This window comes from Papio anubis, chromosome 1 (genome assembly GCF_008728515.1).
Source record: "Papio anubis isolate 15944 chromosome 1, Panubis1.0, whole genome shotgun sequence".
NCBI lineage: Eukaryota > Metazoa > Chordata > Mammalia > Primates > Cercopithecidae > Papio > Papio anubis.
In genome coordinates, this window is record NC_044976.1 from 45,485,262 (window position 1) to 45,508,074 (window position 22,813).

At 39.8% G+C, this 22,813-nt stretch overlaps 1 protein-coding gene across 1 annotated transcript in view; it reads right to left on the minus strand.

Moving 5' to 3' along the window:
- Positions 1 to 22,813, minus strand: part of LOC101014098 (cytochrome P450 4X1) — a 111,070-nt gene extending 88,257 nt beyond the window's left edge. The window contains exon 1 of the mRNA XM_017961261.3: positions 22,643 to 22,813. The gene's annotated coding sequence lies outside the window, so the exon portion shown is untranslated. The remainder of the gene's footprint in view (positions 1 to 22,642) is intronic.

A 22,813-nucleotide genomic window follows, 5' to 3' on the forward strand; every position in this document is an offset into this window, starting at 1 on the left:
ATTCAAAAAAAGTCCAGGACCAGATGGATTCACAGACAAATTATACCAGAGGTACAAGGAGGAGATGCTACCATTCCTTCTGAAACTATTCCAATCAATAAAAAAAGAGGGAATACTCCGTAACTCATTTTATGAAGCCAACATCATACTGATGCCAATGCCTGGCAGAGATACAACAAAAAAAGAGAATTTTAGACCAATATCCCTGATGAACATCGATGCAAAAATCCTCAATAAAATACTGGCAAACCAAATCCAGCAGCACATCAAAAAGCTTATCCACCATGATCAAGTGGGCTTCATCCCTGGGATGCAAGGCTGGTTCAACATATGCAAATCAATAAATGCAATCCAGCATATAAACAGAACCAAAGACAAAAACAACATGATTATCTCAATAGATGCAGAAAAGGCCTTTGACAAAATTCAACAGCCCTTCATGCTAAAAACTCTTAATAAATTCAGTATTGATGGAACGTATCTCAAAATAATAAGAGCTACTTATGAGAAACCCACAGCCAATATCATACTGAAAGGGCAAAAACTGGAAGCATTCCCCTTGAAAACTGCCACAAGACAGGGATGCAGTCTCTCACCACTCCTGTTCAACATGGTGTTAGAAGTTTTGGCCAGGGCAATCAGGCAAGAGAAAGAAAGAAAAGGTATTCAATTAGGAAAAGAGGAAGTCAAATTGTCCCTGTTTGCAGATGACAGGATTGTATATTTAGAAAACCCCATGGTTTCAGTCCAAAATCTCCTTAAGCTGATAAACAACTTCAGCAAGGTCTCAGGATACAAAATCAATGTGCAAAAGTCACTGGCATTCTTATACACCAATAACAGACAAACAGAGAGCCAAATCATGAGTGAACTCCCATTCACAATTGCTTCAAAGAGAATAAAATACCTAGCAATCCAACTTACAAGGGATGTGAAGGACCTCTTCAAGGAGAACTACAAACCACTGCTCAATGAAATAAAAGAGGGCACAAACAAATGGAAGAACATTTCATGCCCATGGATAGAAAGAATTAATATTGTGAAAATGGCCATACTGCCCAAGGTAATTTACAGATTCAGTGCCATCCCCTTTAAGCTACCAATGACTTTCTTCACAGAATTGGAAAAAACTGCTTTAAAGTTCATATGGAACCAAAAAAGAGCCCACATTACCAAAACAGTCCTAACCCAAAAGAACAAATCTGGAGGCATCACACTACCTGACTTCAAACTGTACTACAAGGCTACAGTAACCAAACAGCATGGTACTGGTACCAAAACAGAGATATAGACCAATGGAACGGAACAGAGCCATCTGATCTTTGACAAATCTGACAAAAACAAGGAATGGGGAAAGGATTCCCTATTTAATTAATGGTGCTGGGAAAACTGGATAGCCATAAGTAGAAAGCTGAAACTGGATCCCTTCCTTACTCCTTATACGATAATTAATTCAAGATGGATTAGAGTCTGAAATGTTAGACCTAAAACCATAAAAGCCCTGCAAGAAAACCTAGGCAATACCATTCAGGACATAGGCATGGGCAAGGACTTCATGTCTAAAACACCAAAAGCAATGGCAACAAAAGCCAAAATTGACAAATGGGATCTAATTAAACTAAAGAGCTTCTGCATAACAAAAGAAACTACCATCACAGTGAACAGGCAACCTACAGAATGGGAGAAAACTTTTGCAATCTACTCATCTGACAAAGGGCTAATATCCAGAACCTACAAAGAACTCAATCAAATTTACAAGAAAAAAACAAACAACCCCATCAAAAAGTGGGCAAAGGACATGAACAGACACTTCTCAAAAGAAGACATTTATGCAGCTAACAGACACGTGAAAAAATGCTCATCATCACTCACCATCAGAGAAATGCAAATCAAAACCACAATGAGATACCATCTCACACCAGTTAGAATGGCAATCATTTAAAAATCAGGAAACAACAGGTGCTGGAGAGGATGTGGAGAAATAGGAACACTTTTACACTGTTGGTGGGACTGTAAACTAGTTCAGCCATTGTGGAAAACAGTGTGGCGATTCCTCAAGGATCTAGAACTAGAAATACCATTTGACCCAGCCATCCCATTACTGGGTATATACCCAAAGGATTATAAATCATGCTGCTATAAAGATACATGCACACATATGTTTATTGTGGCACTATTCACAATAGCAAAGACTTGGAATCACCCAAATGTCCATCAGTGACAGACTGGATTAAGAGAATGTGGCACATATACACCATGGAATACTATGCAGCCATAAAAAAGGATGAATTCATGTCCTTTGTAGGGACATGGATGCAGCTGGAAACCATTCTCAGCAAACTATTGCAAGAACAGAAAACCGAACACCACATTTTCTAAGTCATAGGTGGGAACTGAACAATGAGAACACTTGGACCCAGGAAGGGGAACATCACACACCAGGGCCTGTTGTGGGATTGGGGGAGGGGGGCAGGATAGCATTAGGAGATATACCTAATGTAAATGACGAGTTAATGGGTGCAGCACACCAACATGGCACATGTATACATATGTAACAAATCTGCACATTGTGGACATGTATCCTAGAATTTAAAGTATAATAAAAAAGACAAAAAATTTCAATTAAAAAATATATATAGCCATCAGCGTTATCTGAGAATTTACCTAGGTCTATTTTAATTTGCTTCAAGTCTGACAGGGAAAAAGGTACGTATACTCTGACTGGGACAAATTTTCCAGGGGCGATTTTGCCTTGGGGTGATTTTTCCCATCTGAAAATAAAACACAGGGATGCCAGCACCCCTAGTCATTTTCTGATGAGCATTAGTCCTAGAGCATCCTCTATAGTCCTAATGCTTATTGCTTTCCAAGGTGCATAACCACCCAGGGACCTCTGCTTATTGGATTAGTTACTTTCAATGACGTAGCAGTCCTCCACCTATTTTCCTGCCTTTCCTGACCACAAAGAAAGGGGTCTGGGCTACTGGATTCTAGAGGTCCTTTACCAGCATGCCCAACATTGCCATTGTGCTCAGAAGTGGGTTCCATTCTAGGGTGTGTAACAACCTGTGGAACTCTGCTTATCAGATTAGTTATGCTCACCAGTGGAGCAGTCCTGCACCAGTTTTCCCATGTTCCCTGACCACAAAGAAAAGGGTCCAGGCTGCTAGATTCTAGTGGTCCTTTACCAGCAGTCCGACATTGCCTTTGCCCTCAAGGGTGAGTTCTAGAGCTGGGCTGGGTTCCTGAGTATTCCCTAATAACGAGGTTGCCGCATCAAGATGCATTCCTACAGACAACTGTTCTCTCTTATGCAAATTCGTTTGACAGAGGGTATGGGTAGCCTTTTGGGTCAGGAATGAGATAGAGTTTTTGGTTCTGTAAGTACTTGAAGGCTTGGCTGAGTGCAAACGGCTCTCATGTTTGAGCAGACCAATTATTAGGGAATTTTCTTAACTCTGCTTCTACAGGAGTTTCCCTCAATTATTGAATACCCATTGTGTTTTTTCCTCAGTCACCTGGGATGAAACATCTATTGTCCTGTCCTGAAGGGAGTTCCTCTTAGGTCTGGTGGGACTTTTGTATGGTAACTAAGATTTAAATCCCCTGTTAGGAAATCTGCTGGATTAAGGGAATTTTCACTGGTTAATGTTAAATTATCTTTTTCTAACAGAATAACCCCATACTTTAAGACTTTTGAGTTAGTAAACTACACTTCTTGCTGTTTTGACTTAGGATAGTTCTGACCTGGTGAGATGGGCTTACAATGAGGTTTCCTCTAAAGGCTAATTTTTTACTTCCTTCAGTTAGCAAAGCAGTTGCCGCTACAGATTGAATGCATATGGGCCATCCGCAGGTTCCTGGGTTAAGGATTTTTGATAGGAAGTCTACTGGTTGTCAGTGGCCTCAGTGCTTTTGGGTTATGCCCTTGTTTACACTGACAACAAAGTGGTATTGGAGTGTTATAGGGTCATGGAGAAAACCTTCAATTATCAACTATAGGGTTTTAATTTACCCTGGCTTTTAAAGAAGCCGTGTATTTTTTTCAAAAAAAATACACTGTTTTTTCTTACTACTTCTATCTTTCTCTTTCTCTCTTTCTTTCTCCTTTCTGTCTTTGTAGATGGATTTTGGAAACACAGTGGAAGGATGTTCACTCATTGTCCCCATTTGCCACTATAGGAATATGCACCTCCCTTTTATTTACTCAATTTGCTTTCATCCTGATCTATTATGTTGTTGTAGACCCAGTTCCAGTTGTTAAAGTACTAGGTTATCAGTTCTAAGGCCCTGGCAAGGGTGGTGGGGAATGGGTCCCACATAATTGTCCATGTAGAGAACTGTATGACTAAATAGGGAGGGACATCAGGGACAAGACGCCCTGGGTTCATAGCCTAGGGGCCTAACGAAGTAGCATAGAGCTTCTTCATATCTCTTTGGAGATACAACCTGCACTAATACTTGGAGGATGAAGTGAAAACCTGAAGCATTAGTATCTAGGAGGCAGAGATCAGAGGAAATAGATTCAGAAGTAAGGAGAGTTTTGGGGCTACACATTCAAGAAATTCATGGTCAGGACCCAGGAGGTATGGATCAGAAGGAAAGGTAGGGGCACATGCATGGGCGACTGTTGAGTAGAAATTTCTGGCTGCCCCATGATCTCAAGCAGCTAATGCCAGGAGTTCGGGACAAGAGCTTTCTGCCTCTAGTTGGTCCTCAGCTTCCCCAGGAAAACTGAAAGGGGAAGCTGGTTCCAGGCAAACCAATGCTCCCAATCCAGAAAAAGTTGGGGCTTGTTAGAAAGTCCTTTCCCAGACAGCCTCACACCTGAGTCTCAAGTCTGGTGGCCACGCTAATTGTTTTTAACTGGAAGACAGGTGCCTGGTATTTTCCTCCAATTCTAAGGAAGGATAGGACAGAATAGCAAGAGAAAGTGGTCCAATATTACTCACCACTTTCGAGGTCCCTTCGTGGTCGCCAAAATGTTACCGGGGGTTTCTTTGTTCTTAGAGCTCACAAGTTGGTGGTGGGCCGCTTCCAAGATTTCGGCAAGCCTCTTGTTCTCTGACTTGGGGTCCTTGGCCTCACTGATTCCAGGGAATGGAATCTTCGGACATGCAGTGAGTGTTATAACTCTACTAGAAGCCATGGGTCATGGAAGAGAACCGTGGAACACAGCGACTAGTGTTCAGCTAGATTAGGATGAACTCGGGCACTTAACCATGCAGGAACAATGGCGAGTCTTTAGTCTGATCGGGAGTGGCAAGGGGTGCCTCCCTGGATCAGGAGTGCCATGGACACCCTGCCAGATCCAGAGGTGTGGAAGTCAGTGTCGGGACTGGAATGGTGGCAAACAGCAGTGATGGATGGCGAGGAAAAGCTCAGCTCAAGTTATAACAAACATAAACCAGAAGAGTGTGCAGTTTCAAGATTTAATACATTGAAAACAGAGCTCCCATAAAAATGGGAGGGGACCCAAAGGGGGTTGCCAGGTTTTTTCAATATATAATATTATGTCATCCGCAAACAAGGACAATTTGACTTCTTCCTTCTTAATTTAGATGTCCCTTATTTCTACTTTTGCTTAATTGCTCTAGCTAGTGCTTCCAGTACTATGTTGAATAGGAATGGTGAGATAGGGCATTCTTGTCTTGTTGTAGTTCTTAAAGGAAAAACTTTCAGCTTTTTCCCAATCAGTTTGTTAGCCACAGGTTTTTTGTTAATGGCCTTTATTGTGTTTAAAACATTTTTGTTGAGGACCTGCATGTGCAGGGCTCTGTTCCAGACATCTCAGAGGACAGAGACCGAAATCATTCTGCCCTTTCATTCTATGGGAAATACAGATAATAGACAGACAATTGAGTAAAATAATCACAGACAGCAATGAGTGCTGAGAATAAAGACAGTGCTATAAGAGACACTAAAGGGAAGGACCTGCTTAAATAGGTGATCTGGGCAGGCCTCTTCTCATAGACAAGACTCATGGTGAAACTCGAAGGATGGTGAGACTCTGGCTCTGTGAAGCACAAGGGAGGAACATTCAGTGAGGGAAGAACAGCAAGCAAAAAGGCTCTGGGGTGGAAAAGATCATGGTATATTTTAGGAGCCGCCCCATGGTGAGACAATCGCCTCAGAAGAGGCTGAAGAGATCACATGGATGGTGACATGTGCTCTATATCAGGGTATGATCAAAATGCAGAAGGATAATGGCTAAAAACACTTTGCTCCATGCCCAGGACCTAGCAAGTATTATCCTAAGGAAATGATACTCAGATACTAGCAAAACTGAAGTTAGAAATTTGAAATGATGATCCTGACACTCACACTTACATGCTTTGTAATCTGAAAGTCACTTAACATCTCTGGGCCTTGGTTCACCTGTCTGTAAAATAAGGTTAATATTAATGACACCTAGTAAATTAAGGAGTAGCTGTGACTGTGCTTAGCAAAGGTTAAGCACTCAGCAAATACAGAAGAGACATTTTGAGACTTAATGGCATGCCGGCACTGTGCAAGGTACTGAGGTAAGAAAACCTCCCTTTCTCAGAATCACCTCTGCCTCTCATTCCAGGTAGGAAGTGATGATACAGAAGGTCCTCAGCTAAGACTAAACATATTTCTTTGCCTTTCATCAGACTAGAAAAGCAAGCAAATATTTAAGTTTTAAAGGTTTGTGCCTGGAAGATACAGTTTTTGTAGAGCAGTAAAAGTAAACAAGAAATGTAAAGTTACATCAGCATCAAACTCACCTTTAGCAAAACCTAGAAATCAAGTCCCTGGACTGATCTACCCACAGGAGTAACTGCTTCAAGATGCCACCAAGGGGCATCTTCCTGTTCCCTCCTCTGCCTTGGCTTGCCTAAACACTGAATCAGAAAATATCCAGCAACACAAATATCAGTTTCATTTTTACAATGTGGCACTCAAAACTGAACTGAGTCTCTTCAGGATGGTGATATAACCAGTTCAAAGTTTTGCTTTTTCCAACTGTGACTCATTGATTCAATCAGTAGGTATTTCTTGGGCATCATCAACAGAGAGTCATCTTCTTCATGCGATGGGAAGCAAAGGACATAGCAGCTGAGTTATGAACTTTCAGGAGGTTTTGTGGAGGAGCTGCCCTGGATAGTGAGACTTGCATTTATGCCAATATGTGGAGTTCATAATGTGACACATCTTCCTGCTATTTGGAAGCACTGAATAAAACATAGCAAACATGAAATGCCCCCTGGAAATTTCCAGGGACACATAAGCTGGACTGGAAGCTCAGCAATCATGACCTCCTATTTAAATGAATGATTAACAGCCAAAGTCTCTGGAGCCTGGACTGCCTGGGTTGTTACCTTTTACCACAACTGGGGGATTCTGGACAGGAGCTACCCTGATTTAAGCCTGCTTTCCCCCACCTAAAATATGAAGATTTTTAAAAACCTCTTTTGTAGAGTTTTTGTGAAGAAAGCATGTAAGGTTTTGGCTTCATGGCTTGGGAACATAACAAGTACTCACTAAATGTTGGCCATTACACATTATAGGCCCAACTCTAAAAGAAAGTGAGAATTTGGGAGGGAAAAAGGACACAACAAAATTCAGCCAAAATCTCGACCAGGGAGCTACTGTTGCTCATGTATGGGAGAAAAACAGGTGCTGGTAGAGTAGGGGGAAAAGAGTCAGGGTCCCAAGGGTCCCCCAGTGGGGGTTAGGGGAGCAGTGGTGGGTGAGGTGGAAGGTAGCCACAGAACTAGGGGGAGGGTTGGGTGGAATGAAGGGTGATGAAATGGTTGCATGTCCCTACTGTTTAGTTTGGATGGGGCAGGATTTGGGGGCAGAAGAAAAGAACTTTCTCTGACTCCTCTGAGGTTCTGTAATCAATCACCTACAGGTGGGGCAAGGGAGGGAAAGTGTAGGGCATAGAGTTTACATGGATTGGGAGGCAGGAGAATGGGGCCACTGGGAGAGCTACTTCAAAATTCTTTCTGAAATCTACTTTGATTTATGTTCTGAATTGATGACCTTTTGGTATGACCTTGTAGATAATTATGACAAAAAGTAAGAGGAGGAGTGGTAATTTGAAGATGAGCTTGTCCCATTTCTGCTCTTTCTGTATGATCTCCATGTAGGAATCTGTCAATTAGCTTTTTCCTTGTTCTAGTATTTTACCCACTAAGTAAATTCCTATTCATCCTTAAGACCTCTTTACTTATGTATTTTCTGTTTATTAACCCAAGTCTACAATTTATTCCTTCAGTACACCATCTATATAATGTTTAACACAATAATTATTTTTCTTCCTTTTTATACTAGGCGGTGAGGTAAAAACATACCTTTGTTTTTGAATAAATAAATAGTGGGCAGTGAAGAATAATTCTATGAGATATTCAGAGAAGTGCCTGTAATCAGCACTTTGGGAGGCCAAGGCATGTGGATCACGAGGTCAGGAGATTGAGATATTCAGAGAAGTGACAGTTATCCCACCCATTTTAGTTTTCTAGGGCTATTGTGAAAAAATACCAGAAAGTTGGTGGATTAAAACAGTGCAAATCTATTCTCTCATAGTTCTAGAGGCCAGAGTCTGAAATCAGATTTACAGGGCCAAAATCACAGTAGTAGAAGAGCCCCGCTCTTTCTGGAATCTCTAGGGCAATTTCATTCCCTTCCACTTCTAGGGGCAAATTTATTCCCTTCCACTTCTAGGGGCAAATTCATTCCCTTCCACTTCTGGCTCCTGGTGGCTGCTGGCATTCCTTGCTTTGTGGCCACATCACTCTATTCTTCAAAGTCAACATCTTCAAATGTCTTTTTCCTCTGTCTCCACATGGCCTTCACCCATGTATGTCAGACATTCCTCTGTTCCTTCTTATGAAGGGAAATAAATGATTTCATTAAGGGCTCATCTTGATAATCCAGGTTAATCTCACAATCTTTAGTACAATCATATCCTCAAAGACCACTTTTCTAATAAGATAACATAGACAAGATTCAGAAATTAGCACCTGATACCTTTTAGAATCACTACTCAGCTTTGCACAGTCTGCCTTCTATTTCCCAAAGACTCACATCCAACCACATGCAAAATATATTCATCTCTTCCCAACAACCCAAAAGCCTCACTTCTTTATAGCATCACTTCCAAAATGTCATCTAAATATCCAAGCTCAAAAGTATCATTTTATCTCCTAAGTTATCTAACTTAGGTACCTGTGAGGTGCTGGGTATAAGCCATCCTTGAATAAAATTCCTCTAAAATTCTGGAGCTGTGAAAGTAAAATCCAACATATATAAAAGAGTTGCCTTCTTCTAGTTTCAAATAACATGTTCCTCATTTCCTTGTGAGTTCTCATCAGAAGTGCTTTTAATGTTACTTTTCCTACTAACATTCTGGTATGATAATGTAAATATTCTCCAAACCATTAGAAGCTTTTTCATCCATGCTTCTCAGTTCCTTCGAAGCCCTCATGAGAAGCATTTTAATGTCCATGTATCTGCCAATAGTGAGTTTAAGGCAGTCTGTGCTTTTCTTATCAATGCACTTCAAAAATCTTCCAGTCTCTACCTATTCTTCAATTCCAAACCCAATTGTACATTTTGAGTACTTATTACAGCACACCTCACCTCTACTACCATAATTATTTGTCTCCTGTAACAAATGACCACAAATGTGGTGATTTAAAATGACAGAGTCAGGCACAGTGGTGCGAGTCTGTAATACTAGCTACTCTGATAGCTGAAGCAGGAGGACTGTTTGAGCCCAGGAGTTTGAGACCAGTCTCAGCAACTTAAAGAAGACCCTGTCCATAAAACAGAGAGAGAGAATAAAAATAGAAATTCATTATCTCACTGTTCTGGAGGCCTGAAGTCCAAAATCAATATCCTGGCTAAAATCAAAGTGTCAGCAGGGCTGTGCTCCCTCCAGAGTTCTAAGGCAGAATCCATTCCCTGCCTCCTACCCACTGCTGGCTGCCAGCATTTCAAGGTTTATGGCTGCATCCCTCCCATCTTCAAGGTCAGCATCTTCAAATCTTTTTCCATCTTATCTTTGCATGACCTTCTCTGTGTGTGTCGTATCTCCTTTTACGTTTAGAGCTCACTTTGATAATCCAGGATAATCCCCCCATCTCAGTCCTTAATTTCATCACATCACTTCCCAAATAAGATATCCTTTACAGGTTCTAGATATTCAAACTTGATATCTTTGGAGGTCATCACCCAGCATACAATAATCTTCCTGCTGACCCTCAAAGATGGCCACCCCCCATCAAAATGCATTTGCCTCATCCCAACATTCCAAAAGCCTCAACCCATTACAGCATCAGCTCAAGTGCAAGATCTCATCTATATATCATAAGCTTAAAACTCTTTTTCATGTCCCTAGTGGAATAGTTGATGATATAATGGAGATTGACACGTCACATGTCACACATATAGGGGTAAGGTTAGTGGTAATAATTTTATTCATAAGAAATGTATGAGTTGGCCATATGAAATGGTGGGTATTATGGCCACACTTACAGAAATAAAACTTTTAGCAGTAAAGCCTTAATAATAAAAATAAATTGTGTGGTTTCTGGAATATAAAGATTATAAAATAATGACCCTGAAAATAAAGTTATTTTAGGAGTATTCTTCTTATTCAGATAAGAATAAGCACATGGTCCTGCTGCATATTTAACATTAAACCCTGACACAAGCTATGTTTCCCCCTCAGTTAAACTGATGAGAGCACTCAAGTAGTTTCTTCTGAAGCTGAAATAAATCCCCTTATGGTAAGTGACCATGATGTAAAAATTAATCACAAATATTATTGGGTAATTGTAAGGGTAGATAGTGTAAAGGACACACTTATTAATATAATTGATAGTAAAATGATTGCTAAACTTACTTCATATGAAATTGTGCTGTTGCTCCTCATGCCCTAATTGAAGAAAATATATTTTGAATTTGAAGCTCATTTATATCTTAGCATGGAATATACACCTAGACTTGATACTGATAAAATAAATAATGTCCCCAAGTTTATATTAATTACTGGATGTGTCATAGGGAAAAGAACTGTATTATTAATGTCAAGGTAAGAGATTGAATTGATAAGTAATAATAAAGAGGAAGCTGATGGTTATAATGTGTCTTGAATAAACAATTGAAAGCATTGGCAATTGGTTGTAGCAGTTTATAGGGAGCAGTAACACTAGGTTCTTTTCAAAACTGTGTATGTCTTAAAAGTTTTTGGGCAATTCATGTTAAGAATGCTATCACTAATTAATGAGGAATAACTAATAATATTTTATTAATAATGAATATATTGGTAAGAAGAGGATTTGAACCTCTAATTACAAATGCCTAAGTTTGATACAAATCCAGACTGTCACCTTAACAAGTCCTGTTGGCGTTAACTTAATGTTTATTATTTACTTTAAGATTGTGTCATCTATTTAATATATGGTGATATTGAAAAGTTTGGCCCTGTTTCTGTTGTCCTTTCTTTGGAAAAGAGGCCAGTCAGGAATGGTATCTCTGTTACTGCAAGCCTTCCAGTATTTAGTGAGAATATGATAGAAAACAAAGCTTTAAATTGTTCTATTTTCAAAGATATTGCTCATCATCTAAAGTGTGAATAAGGAATCCAGAGGACAACAATAATAAAGCTTTAAAGAATGCTCATATAGCCCAAATAGCCAAAGCCACACTAAACAAAAAAAACCAAAAAACAAAATGGAGGTATCGCATTGCCCAACTTCAAACTATACTAAGCAGTTACCAAAACAGCATGGTTCTGGTACAAAAGCAGATGCATAGACCAAGGGAACAGTTCAGAGAACTCAGAAATAAAGCTATGCACCTACAGCCATCTGATCCTCAGCAAAGTCAACAAAAACAAGCAATGGGAAAAGGACTCTGTATACAATAAATGGTACCGGGAAAACTGGGTGACCATATGCAAAAGAATGAAACGACCCTGACTTTTCACCATATAAAAATTAACTTAAGATGGATTAAAGGGGCCAGGCAAGGTGGCTCACGCCAGTAATCCCAGCACTTTGGGAGGCCTAAGCGGGCAGATCACGAGGTCAGGAGATCGAGATCATCCTGGCTAATACAGTGAAACCCCATCTCTACTAAAACTACAAAAAATTAGCCAGGAATGGTGGCAGGCGCTTGTAGTCCCGGCTACTCAGGAGGCTGAGGCAGGAGAATGGCATGAACCCAGGAGGTGGAGCTTGCAGTAAGCCAAGATCGGAAAAAAAAAGAAAAAAAAAGAAAAGATGGATTAAAGGTTTAAATGTAAGACCTCAAACTATAAGAATCCTAGATGAAAACCTAGGAAACATGATGATGTACATCAGCCTTGAGAAAGAATTTATAACTAAGTCCTCAAAAGTAATTGCAGAAAAGGAAAAATTGACAAGTGGGACTTAATTAAAATGCTTCTGCACAGCAAAAGAAACTATAAACAGAGTAAACAGATAACCTACAGAATGGGAGAAAATATTCATAAACTATGCATCTGACAAAGGTCTAATATCCAGAATCCCTAAAGAAATTAAAGAAATTCATTTTTAGAATTTAAAGAAATTAAACAATTCATTTTTTTATTATACTTTGAGTTCTGAGATACATGTGCAGAACGTGCAGGTTTGTTACATAGGTATACATGTGCCATGGTGGTTTGCTGCACCCATCAACCCATCATCTCCATTAGGTATTTCTCCTAATGCTATCCCTTCCCTAATCCCCCACCCCCGACAGGCCCCGGTGTGTGATATTCCACTCCCTGTGTCCATGTGTTCTCATTTTTCCACTTCCAATTATGAGAACATGTGGTGTTTGGTTTTCTGTTCTTGGGTTAGTTTGCTGAGAATGATGGTTTCCAGCTTCATCCATGTCCCTGCAAAGGACATGAACTCATCCTTTCTATGGCTGTATAGTGTTCCGTGGTGTATATATGCCACATTTTCTTTATCCAGTCTATCATTGATGGACATTTGGGTTAGTTCCAAGTCTTTGCTACTGTGAACAGTGTCACAATGGACATACATGTGCATGTGTCTTTATAGTAGAATGATTTATAATCCTTTGGGTATGTACCCAGTAATGGGATTGCTGGGTCAAATGGTATTTCTGGTTCTACATCCTTGAGGAATCGCCACACTGCCTTCCACAATGGTTGAATTAATTTGCACTCCCACCAATAGTGTAAAAGCATTCCTATTTCTCCACATCCTCTCCAGCATCTGTGGTTTCCTGACGTTTTAATGATTGCCATTCTAGCGGGCATGAGATGGTATCTCATTGTGGTTTTGATTTGCATTTCTATAATAACCAGTGATGATGAGCTTTTTTTGCTATGTTTGTTGGCCGCATAAATGTCTTCTCTTGCAAAGTGTCTGTTCATATTCTTTGCTCACTTTTTGGCGGGGTTGTTATTTTCTTGTGAATTTGTTTAGGTTCTTTGTAGATTCTCGAAATTAGCCCTTTGTCAAATGGATAGATCACAAAAATTCTCTCCCATTCTGTAGGTTGCCTATTCACTCTGATGACAGTTTCTTTGCTGTGCAGAAGCTCTTTAGTTTAATTAGATTCCATTTGTCAGTTTTGGATTTTGTTGCCATTGCTTTTGATGTTTTGGACATGAAGTCCTTGCCCATGCCTATGTCCTGAATGGTATTGCCTAGGTTTTCTTCTAGGGTTTTTATGGTTTTACGTCTTAAGTTTAAGTCTTTAATCCATCTTCAGTTAATTTTTGTATAAGGTGTAAGGAAGGGACCCAGTTTTAGTTTTATGCATATGGCTAGCCAATTTTCCCAACACCATTTATTAAATAGGGAATCCTTTCCCCATTGCTTGTTTTTGTTAGGTTTGTCAAAAATCAGAATTGTAGATATGTGGTGTTATTTCTGAGGCCTCTGCTCTGTTCCATTGGTCTACATATCTGTTTTGGTACCAGTACCATGCTGTTTTGGTTACCGTAGCCTTGTAGTATGGTTTGGAGTCAGGTAGCATGATGCCTCCAGCTTTGTTCTTTTTGCTTAGGATTGTCTTGGCAATGTGGGCTCTTTTTTTGTTCCATATGAAATTTAAAGTAGTTTTTTCTAATTCTGTGAAGAAAGTCAATGGTAGCTTGATGGGAATAGCATTGAATCTATAAATTACTTTGGGTAGTTTGGCCATTTTTACTATATTGATTCTTCCTATCCATGAGCATGAAATTTTTTTCCATTTTTTGTGTCCTCTTCTATTTTGTTGAGCAGTGGTTTGTAGTTCTCCTTATAGAGGTCATTCACATCCCTTGTAAGTGGTATTCCTAGGTATTTTATTTTCTTTGTAGCAATTGTGAATGGGAATTCACTCATGATTTGGCTTTCTGTTTGTCTATTATTGGTGTGTAAGAATGCTTGTGATTTTTGCACATTGATTTTGTATCCTGAGACTTTGCTGAAGTTTCTTATCAGCTTAAGGAGATTTGGAACTGAGACAATGGGGTCTTCTAAATATACAATCATGTCATCTGCAAACAGAGACAATTTGACTTCCTCTCTTCCTATTTGAATATCCTTTATTTCTTTTTCTTACCTGGCCAGAATTTCCAATACAAGCAAAAAACAAACAACCCCATTAAAGACACAGACACTTCTCTAAAGAAGACATATGAGCAGGAAACAAATATTTTTTAAAAAATGCTCAACATCACTAATCAACAGAAATGTGAATCAAAACCACATCTCACACAAGTCAGAATGGCTATTATTAAAAAGTTTTTATTAATTTAAAAATCCTAAGATGGCCAAATAGGAACAGCTCCAACCTCCAGCTCCCAGTGTGAGCGACACAGAAGATGGGTGATTTTTGCATTTTCAACTGAGGTACTGGGTTCATCTCACTGTGTCGTGTCAGACAGTTGGCGCTGGTCCACAGGTGCAGCCCAACCAGCAAGAGCTGAAGCAGGGCGAGGCATCGCCTCACCTGGAAAGTGCAAGGGGGAAGGGAATTCCTTTTCCTAGCAAAAGGAAGACAGCTTTGAAGAGAGCAGTGGATCTCCCAGCATGGAGGTTGAGATCTGAGAACGGACAGACTGCCTGCTCAAGTGGGTCCCTGACCCCTGAGTAGCCTAACTGGGAGACATCCTCCACTAGGTGCAGACTGACACCTCACACCTCACACCTCACACCTCACACGGCAGGGTACAACCCTGAGACGAAGCTTCCAGAGCAAGAATCAGACAGCAACACTCACTGTTCAGCAATATTCTATCTTCTACAGCCTCTGCTGCTGATACCCAGGCAAACAGGGTCTGGAGTGGACCTCAAGCAAACTCCAACAGACCTACAACTGAGGGTCCTGATTGTTAGAAGGAAAATTAACAAGCAGAAAGCACACCCACACCAAAACCCCATCAGTACATCACCATCATCAAAGACCAAAGACAAATAAAACCACAAAGGTGGGGAAAAAGCCGTACAGAAAAGCTGGAAATTCAAAAAAATCAGAGTGCATCTCCCCCTCCAAAGAAACGGAGCTCATTGCCAGCAATGGAACAAAGCTGGATGGAGAATGACTTTGACGAGTCAAGAGAAGAAGGCTTCAGTCTATCAAACTTCTCAGAGCTAAAGGAGGAACTACATAACCAGCACAAAGAAACTAAAAACCTTGAAAAAAGATTTGAAGAATGGCTAACTAGAATAACCAATGTAGAGAAGTCCTTAAAAGAACTGAGAGAGATGAAAACCATAACAGGAGAACTACGTGACAAATGCACAAACTTCAATAACTGACTCAATCATCTGGAAGAAAGAGTATCAGTGATTGAAGATCAAATGAAAGAAATGAAGTGAGAAGAGAAGTGTAGAGAAAAAAGAGTAAAAAGAAATGAACAAAGCCTCCAAGAAATATGGGATTATGTGAAAAGACCAAATCTACATCTGATTGGTGTGCCTGAAAGTGACAGGGAAAATGGAACCAAGTTGGAAAACACTCTGCAGGATATCATCCAGGAGAACATCCCCAACCTTGTAAGGCAGGCCAACATTCAAATTCAGGAAATACAGAGAATGCCACAAAGATACTCCTTGAGAAGAGCAACTCCAAGACACATAATTGTCAGATTCTCCAAAGTTGAAATGAAGAAAAAAAATGTTAAGGGCAGCCAGAGAGAAAGGTTAGGTTACACACAAACGGAAGCCCATCAGATAAACAGCAGATCTCTCGGCAGAATCTCTCCAAGCTAGAAAAGAGTAGGGGCCAATATTCAACACACTTAAAGAAAAAAATTTTCAACCCAGAATTTCATATCCAGCCAAACTAAGTTTCATAAGTGAAGGAGAAATAAAATCCTTTACAGACAAGCAAATGCTTAGAGATTTTCTCACCACCAGGCCTGCCCTATAAGAGATCCTGAAGGAAGCACTAAACATTGAAAGGAACAACAGGTACAAGTCATTGCAAAAACATGTCAAAATGTAAAGTCCATCGATGCTAGGAAGAAACTGCATCAACTAGTGAGCAAAATAACCAGCTAATATCATAATGAAAGGATCAAGTTCACACATAACAATATTAACTTTAGATGTAAATGGACTAAATGGTCCAATTAAAAGACACAGACTGGCAAATTAGATAAAGAGTCAAGACCCATCAGTTTGCTGTATTCAGGAGACCCATCTCACATGCAGAGACACACATAGGCTCAAAATAAAGGATGGAGGAAGATCTACCAAGCAAATGGAAAACAAAAAAAAAACAGGGGTTGCAATCCTAGTCTCTGATAAAATAGACTTTAAACCATCAAAGATCAAAAGAGACAAAGAAGACCATTACATAGTGGTAAAGAGATCAATTCATCAGGAAGAGCTAACTATCCTAAATATATATGCACCCAATACAGGAGTACCCACATTCATAAAGCAAGTCTTTAGAGACTTACAAAGAGACTTAGACTCCCATACAACAATAATGGGAGACTTTAACATCCCACTGTCAACATTAGACAGATCAATGAGACAGAAAGTCAACAAGGATATCCAGGAATTGAACTCAACTCTGCACCAAGCAGACCTAATAGACATCTACAGAACTCTCCACCCCAAATCAACAGAAAATACATTCTTCTCAGCACCACATCACACTTATACCAAAATTGACCACATAGTTGGAAGTAAAGCACTCCTCAGCAAATGTAAAAGAACAGAAATTATAACAAACTGTCTCTCAGACCACAGTGCAATCAAACTAGAACTCAGGACTAAGAAACTCAATCAAAACCACCCAACTACATCGAAACTGAACAACTTGCTCCTGATTGACTACTGGGTACATAACGAAATGAAGGCAGAAATACAGATATTCTTTGAAAACAATGAGAACAAAGATACAACATAGCAGAATCTCTGGGACACATTTAAAGCAGTGTGTAGAGGGAAATTTATAGCACTAAATGCCCACAAGAGAAAGCAGAAAAGATCTAAAATTGACACCCTAACATCACAATTAAAAGAACTCGAGAAGCGAGAGCAAGCACATTCAAAAGCTAGCAGAAGGCAAGAAATAACTAAGATCAGAGCAGAACTGAAGGAGATAGAGACACAAAAAACCCTCCAAAAAAATCAGTGAATCCAGGAGCTGGTTTTTTGAAAAGATCAACAAAAGTGATAGACCGCTAGCAAGACTTATAAAGAAGAAAAGAGGAAGAATCAAACAGACACAATAAAAAATGATAAAGGAGATATCACCACCGACCCCACAGAAATACAAACTACCATCAGAGAATACTATAAACACCTCTACATAAATAAACTAGAAAACCTAGAAGAAATGGATAATTTCTTGGACACTTACACTCTCCCAAGACTAAACCAGGAAGAAGTTGAATCCCTGAATAGACCAATAGCAGGCTCTGAAATAGAGGCAATAATTAATAGCCTACCGACCAAAAAAAGTCCAGGACCAGATGGATTCACAGACAAATTATACCAGAGGTACAAGGAGGAGTTGGTACCATTCCTTCTGAAACTATTCCAATCAATAGAAAAAGAGGGAATACTCCCTAACTCATTTTATGAGGCCAACATCATCCTGATACCAAAGCCTGACAGAGATACAACAAAAAAAGAGAATTTTAGACCAATATCTCTGAAGAACATCGATGCAAAAATCCTCAATAAAATACTGGCAAACTGAATCCAGCAGCACATCAAAAAGCTTATCCACCATGATCAAGTGGGATTCATCCCTGGGATGCAAGGCTGGTTCATCATCTGCAAATCAATAAATGCAATCCAGCATATAAATGGAACCAAAACAAAAACAACATGATTATCTCAATAGATGCAGAAAAGGCCTTTGACAAAATTCAACAACCTTCATGCTAAAAACTCTCAATAAATTCGGTATTGATGGAATGTATCTCAAAATAATAAGAGCTATTTATGACAAACCCACAGCCAATATCATACTGAATGGGCAAAACCTGGAAGCATTCCCTTTGAAAACTGGCACAAGACAGGGATGCCCTCTCTCACCACTCCTATTCAACATAGTGTTGGAATTTCTGGCCAGGACAATCAGGCAAGAGAAAGAAATAAAGGATATTCAGTTAGGAAAAGAAGAAGTCAAATTGTCCCTGTTTGCAGATGACATGATTGTATATTTAGAAAACCCCATGGTCTCAGCCCAAAATCTCCTTAAGCTGATAAGAAACTTCAGCCAAGTCTCAGGATACAAAATCAATGTGCAAAAATCACAAACATTCTTATAAAACAGTAACATACAAACAGAGAGCCAAATCATGAATGAATTCCCATTCACAATAGCTTCAAAGAAAATAAAATATCTAGGAATCCAACTTACAAGGGATGTAAAAGACCTCTTCAAGGAGAACTACAAACCACTGCTCAGTGAAATAAAAGAGGACACAAACAAATGGAAGAACATACCATGCTCATGGATAGGAAGAATCAATATCGTGAAAATGGCCATACTGCCTAAGGTAATTTATAGATTCAATGCCATCCCCTTTAAGCTACCAATGACTTTCTTCACAGAATTAGAAAAAACTGCTTTAAAGTTCATATGGAACCAAAAAAGGGCCCGCATTGCCAAGACAATCCTAAGCCAAAAGAACAAAGCTGGAGGCATCATGCTACCTGACTTCAAACTACACAAGGCTACAGTAACCAAAACAGCATGGTACTGGTACCAAAATAGAGATATAGACCAATGGAACAGAACAGAGCCCTCAGAAATAATATCACACATCTACAGCCATCTGATCTTTGACAAACCTGACAAAAACAAGAAATAGGGAAAGGATTCCCTATTTAATAAATGGTGCTGGGAAAAGTGGCCAGCCATAAGTAGAAAGCTGAAACTGGATCCTTTCCTTACTCCTTATACGAAAATTAATTGAAGATGGATTAGAGACTTAAATGTTAGATGTAAAACCATAAAAACCCTAGAAGAAAACCTAGGTAATACCATTCAGGACACAGGTATGGGCAAGGACTTCATGTCTAAAACACCAAAAGCAATGGCAACAGAAGCCAAAATTGACAAATGGGATCTAATTAAACTAAAGAGCTTCTGTACAGCAAAAGAAACTACCATCAGAGTGAACAGGCAACCTACAGAATGGGAGAAAATTTTTGCAATCTACTCATACGACAAAGGGCTAATATCCAGAACCTATAAAAAACTCAATCAAATTTACAAGAAAAAAACAAACAACCCCATCAAAAAGTGGGCAAAGGATATGAACAGACCCTTCTCAAAAGAAGACATTCATACAGCCAACAGACACATGAAAAAATGCTCATCATCACTCGCCATCAGAGAAATGCAAATCAAAACCACAATGAGATACCATCTCACACCAGTTAGAATGGCAATCATTAAAAAATCAGGAAACAACAGGTGCTGGAGAGGATGTGGAGAAATAGGAACACTTCTACACTGTTGGTGGGACTGTAAACTAGTTCAACCATTGTGGAAAACAGTGTGGTGATTCCTCAAGGATCTAGAACTAGAAATACCATTTGACCTAGCCATCCCATTACTGGGTATATACCCAAAGGATTATAAATCATGCTGCTAAAAAGACACATGCACATGTATGTTTATTGCAGCACTATTTACAATAGCAAAGACTTGGAATCAACCCAAATGTCCATCAGTGACAGACTGGATTAAGAAAATGTGGCACATATACACCATGGAATACTATGCAGCCAAAAAAAAGGATGAGTTCGTGTCCTTTGTAGGGACATGGATGCAGCTGGAAACCATCATTCTCAGCAAACTATCACAAGAACAGAAAACCATATACCACGTGTTCTCACTCATAGGTGGGAATTGAACAATGAGATCACTGGGACACAGGAATGGCAACATCACACACTGGGTCCCATTGTGGGGAGGGAGCGGGGGAAGGATAGCATTAAGAGATATACCTAATGTAAATGACTAGTTAATGGGTGCAGCATACCAACATGGCACATTTATACATATGTAACAAAGCTGCACGTCGTGCACATGTACCCTAGAACTTAAAGTATAATTTTAAAAAATAAAAATTTAAAAAAAAGTTTCAAATCAACATATGCTGTCTAGGCTGCAGGAAAAAAACTTAATGTGTATACATTATTCCTGGAAATGTAAATTAGTTCTGCCACTGTGGAAAGTAGTTTGGAGAGTTCTCAAGGAACTTAAAATAGAACTACTATTTGACCCAGCAATCCCAATGTTAGCTATATATCCAAAAGAAAATAAGTTGTTCTACCAAAAAGATACCTCTACTTGTACATTCATCACAGCACTATTCACAATAGCAAAGACATGGAATCAAACTTGGTGTCCATCAATGGTGGACTGGATAAAGAAAATGTGATACATATACAGAGTGGAATACTAGGCAGCTGTAAAAAGTAATGAAATCATGTTCTTTGCAGCAACATGGATGAATTGGGATGCAATCATCCTAAGCAAATTAACACGGCAACAGAAAACCAAATACCACATGTTCTCACTTATAAGTGGGAACTACGTGTTGGGTACTTATGGACATAAATATGGGAACAATAGACACTGGAGACTACTAGAGGGGTAGGTACAGATATGAGTAAGCATTGAAAATTTGACTAATATATGCCATACTCACTACCTGAGTGGCAGAATCATTTGTATCCAAACCCTTGGCATCACACAATATACCAGTGTAAAAAACCTGCATACATACCTGAATCTAAAACAAAAGTTTAAATTATGAAAAGATGAAAAAAAAGAATGCTCATGCACAGATATGCATGTAAAAATGCCAGGGAGGGTTAATTCATAGCAATAGTTACTATTTAACCTACTTTACTTGAAGTTGGCAAAGCAATCATTTTTTAAATATTAATTTCTGTTCACTACAGATTGTTCTCAACAAAGTAGCCAGGGCTCCTGAACAGAGTGCAAAGTTCTGATTGTGTAATTGTGTACTATTTAGGATGAAAGAGAATTGATAAACATGCTCCTGCTGTGGCTATAGTACTAGACTGAAGTAGGACTAAAATTGCTCTAGGACTTTCTCCGGTAGAGAAGGTAAACCTATCAATGGGGGGAAAAAATCATAACTAACATTATGTAGAATTTTTTTAATTGTCATGTATATGAACTGAGAAAAAAATCATGCTATGGATGTTATGAGACCAATCTCCCCAATGGAATAAAATAAAGTACTTGAACAGCTGCCATATTAGCATCTGTTTGCCCATATCATCATCCAGTTAATAGAAAGACGTAATTCCCACTCCTCACTCAATATATAGATGGAAGTGGTTTTTATGGTAAATAAAATTAGATTTAAATAAGACAAAAGTAAAGAGTCAGGACTTGGTTAATGTTAAGTTTAAATGTACATATCATATTGAGAATTTTCTTTTAATGTATAACAGAAAAAAGTGCCACTGAATGAACATTATTGCAATGTAGTAAAGCAGAATGTAAATTCCCTGAGGTCAGCATTCAAGTCTGTTTTCCTCACAGCGGTGCCCACACACCAAGCATACTGCCTGGCACACAGTAAATGCTCATTAAATATTTGTGAGGTACATGGACAGGGGAATGTGGTAGACAGCTGATGAAGCTTTTCTTCCACTGTTTCCCTAGGAACATATAGATCCTAGGAACTAGGATCCATAGTCAATCGATTATGAACCCTGAGGTCCAAGTTCTGCCATCCCCCTTCACTCTCCCCACAAGTGGGCGGGACAATCCTCCCAGGACTTCAGCACAGGTGGACAGGGGTGGGCAGGGAGAGGTAGGGGCACTCAGAGATCCAGCAGGTGCTACACCATGAGTGTCTCTGTGCTGAGCCCCAGCAGACTCCTGGGTGGTGTCTCCGGGATCCTCCAAGTGGCCTCCCTGCTCATTCTGCTTCTGCTGCTGATCAAGGCTGCTCAGCTCTACCTGCACAGGCAGTGGCTGCTCAAAGCCCTCCAGCAGTTCCCGTGCCCTCCCTCCCACTGGTTCTTCGGACACTTCCAGAAGGTAGGGAGGAACTCAATGGGGGAGTGGGAGGGCAAAGAGGGATGGGGCTCTGAGACCCTGGTCACAAAATCCATAGAGAAAAGCCTTGTTTTGTAACAAACATGAGGCCTCAAAGGAACACCCAGCCTACCTCTCTGGTGTCAGCTTGTCCCAGTCATGACGAGCTCACTCGTCCCATGAAGCGCATCCTGTTGGTCCTCAGCTCTATCACCCATGCCCTCCTTCTGCAGATATCAAGTGTGTCTTGGCAGTCCTGCACGTGGAGGGCAATGCCTGATTGTCTCCAGGCTGATTACCCCAT